The sequence below is a fragment of the Geospiza fortis genome, unplaced genomic scaffold, assembly GCF_000277835.1.
Source record: "Geospiza fortis unplaced genomic scaffold, GeoFor_1.0 scaffold391, whole genome shotgun sequence".
Lineage (NCBI taxonomy): Eukaryota > Metazoa > Chordata > Aves > Passeriformes > Thraupidae > Geospiza > Geospiza fortis.
This window is the reverse complement of record NW_005054472.1, coordinates 23,169-26,540: the sequence shown is the minus strand read 5'-3', so window position 1 is coordinate 26,540 and position 3,372 is coordinate 23,169. Positions and strand designations below refer to the sequence as shown.

At 47.3% G+C, this 3,372-nt stretch overlaps 1 protein-coding gene across 1 annotated transcript in view; it reads right to left on the bottom strand.

Annotated features, from left to right (window-relative positions):
• CDK18 (cyclin dependent kinase 18) overlaps window positions 1–3,372 on the bottom strand; it is a 33,968-nt gene that overhangs the window by 27,806 nt on the left and 2,790 nt on the right. The window lies entirely within an intron of this gene.

Below are 3,372 nucleotides of genomic sequence, written 5' to 3'. Positions count from 1 at the left end.
CTGAATCTTTCAGAGAAAGAGAATTTATTGCTCCATTATCAGAAGAAATGAACTTCTTCCCACCTTGCTCAGCCGTTAGGATTCAGAGGAAGAAGCTGACACTGCCCAGACAGAATCCTGTGTTTGAATGGAATTTATGCATCATGGATGAGGTGTATGAATATGCAACAGGCTGTTGCTTTTAAGGGTTAATCCTCTGTTAACTGTGTCCTTTTTCAGGCTTGTGCTGCCCAGAAAGAGGTACCTGGACATCCATAACTCTTTGTCTCTATTGTCTCATATTGTCCTAATTCAATTTGTCCAAATTGTTATTACTCTAATTGTATTACTATTTTTTATAGCCATTTTATTACTATTAAACTTTTAAAATTTTAAAACCAAGTGATTGGCGTTTTTCACAAGAATGAGCTGCTGGAGGGGTGGCAGGAGCACCGAGGAGTGAGGGCGGGGCAGGGATGCTCTGGGGAATCTCTTCTTCCTTCTCTATATCCAGAGGGAATTCTGAGTTTTGCTCCGAATTCCTGGGGCTCTGCCACCCTCAGCATTGCCAGAGCACACCCTGCCTATCAAAGGGGCTGTGACAAAAATCCCAAATCCACCCCAGTGCTCTGCCACCCTCAGCATTGCCAGAGCACACCCTGCCTGCCGCCAGGGGTGTGACAGAAATCCCAAATCCCATCCCAGTGCTCTGCCACGGGGTGTGACAGAAATCCCAAATCCCATCCCAGTGCTCTGCCACCCTCAGCATTCCCACATCCACCAGGGGTGTGACAGAAACCCCAAATCTAAATCACTAAAAAGCGCTCTGCCACTTGTAGTACCCCTTGCTTTAGGCCTTTCCTTTTTATTACGAGTAAATGCTGAAATCACTTCTAGTACTCCTTGCTTCGGGCCTTTTCTTTTTATTGTAATAAACGCTGAAATTCCCTCATCCTGGCACTCCTGCGAACACCCTGACAGGGATCTTTCCTCCCAAAGCAGCGAAAGTGCCCTGGGAGTGCCGCCACCCGAGCCCTGTGCTGTCCCTGCCCTGTCCCTACCCTGTCCCCAGGGCTCGGGGACAATCCCGGCTGCGGGGATGATCTCATGGCTGTGGAGGGAGGCAGGGCTGGATTTTCAGGGCTGCTGAGCAGGGCTGGGCCCTGGCTGCGGTTTGCTGGGCTGATGGATGAGAGCTGGCAGGCCAGTGACCTGGCAAGGGCCGTGGGTTTGTGCCACGGGCACAGGGAGAGCAGAGAGCAGGGCTGGGGGCTCCTGGGCGCCAGGGGGCTTCAGAGGGGCTGAAACAGTGCCAGGGCTTTCCTGAAAAACGCCAGTCGCTTGTTTTCGAAATTTTAGAAGTTTAATAGAAATAAAAATGGTTATAAAAATAGTAATACAATTCAGAGTAATGATAATTTGGATTTAGGACAATATGAGACAACAAAGACAAAGAGCATGGATGTCTGGGTACCTTTTCCAGGCAGCAGGAAAAAGGACATGTTCTAACAAAAGGAGTAATCCTTAAGAGCAATGGTCTGTTGCATATTCATCCACTTCATCCATGATGCATAAATTCCATTCAAACACAGGATTCTGTCTGGTCAGTGTCAACTTTTTTACTTAATCTCTACAGCGCCAAAGAGGCTGAATGGAGCTCATTTCTTCTTGTTAGGAAAGCAATAAATTCTTTTCTCTGAAAGATTTAGGTGTTTGGTGGTTGTTTATCTAATAAGAGTGTCTCCTTACTTTCTTAGAGAGAGAAAAAAGAAAAACAAACTACACTAAACCAGTTCTTATTGTGACTAAAAAAATTACTTCCGAATTACAAGACTGCATTCACTATTAAAATGTTAATACAGCACTACTAATCAATACATCAAAATCCATTTGGTAAATATCTGCGTAGAGCCATCTAATATGCATTTCTCACAGCTTTGGTAAAACCCCTCCTCTGCTCCCTGTCCCTTTGCCTCCATCTGTTTTTACAGCAACAATCAGGAAACGTCCCCTGTATGAGAATAATGTGGATTCATTCAACTGGACCGAATCTTTTTGAACTTCCTCGTTTGCCAAGCAAATTTTAATCAAGGAAAGCAAAGGACATTTAAGGTCTGGCTCAATGGAGGCTGACCAACCTGCTGGAAATGATATTTTGGGTGAATTTGTGCTGGTTCCCACAGGTGAAATAAAAACAAAGCTGGGTAAAAGGTGCAGCCTGCAAACCAGCAGCTCTGAGAGCAGTGGAACAAACTCTTTGTCATATTTGATGTAAAATCAGAGGTAAACCCACAACCTGGGCACTTCCAGTGTGAGAGGAATGACAGATTTGTCTTTCCAAACAAGCTGTGGGCCTGCTGGTAGATAAAACCAGGAGATAAACAAAGGAGAGTTTAAAAAAATGAGAGAAAAACAGTGGGAAGGATTCCACTGCTTGATGAATGGGAAAAGATATTTTGCTTTTAGAAATCACTGAAACGCTTTCAGGTTCACTGATAAATGAAATTGGATATTGAGAGATGAAAGAAACGATGGGGGAAACCCCCCTAAATTCTGTAAGAATTAAAAATGAAAAGGGAGGGTTGTACATTAGAGGGGAATCTCTGGTATCAGGTGTTTTGGGAAGTCTGAACCTCTCAGGTACCTCAGAAATGGGGAAAGAGAGAAGGAAATCAGGATAAAAATGTGAGAGACCCCAGGGGAATGCCCCATGGCTTCTTCCTTGATTGGAATAAATCAAAGGACTCCTCTGTCTCCTTTTTGGCCATAAACCTCTGGTGTTTGTGGATTAATTTTCCTGACAAGTGGCTCCAAAAGGATGGGGAAAGGAGGTAAAGATTCACAGAAGGCTGGCAGAGGTGAGGGGAGAGGGGTCTGGGCTGCCCTGGGGCAGGGACGTGCCAGCCCAGCCCTCCCTGCCCTGCTCTGCTCCATTCCCAACCCCAAAGGGCTGGAGCTGCCCCGGGGCTTGCAGGACCCTGCAGGGAACTCAGGGTGAAGCTGTGGCCTTGCAGGACCCTGCAGGACCTTAGTGTGAAGCTGTGGCCTTGCAGGACCTTGCAGGAGCTCAGTGTGAAGCTGTGAGCTTGCAGGACCTTGCAGGGAGCTCAGGGTGAAGCTGTGAGCTTGCAGGACCTTGCAGGGTGAAGCTGTGAGCTTGCAGGACCTTGCAGGGTGAAGCTGTGAGCTTGCAGGACCTTGCAGGGTGAAGCTGTGAGCTTGCAGGACCTTGCAGGGTGAAGCTGTGAGCTTGCAGGACCTTGCAGGGTGAAGCTGTGAGCTTGCAGGACCTTGCAGGGTGAAGCTGTGAGCTTGCAGGACCTTGGTGTGAAGCTGTGGCCTTGCAGGACCTTGCAGGAGCTCAGTGTGAAGCTGTGAGCTTGCAGGACCTTG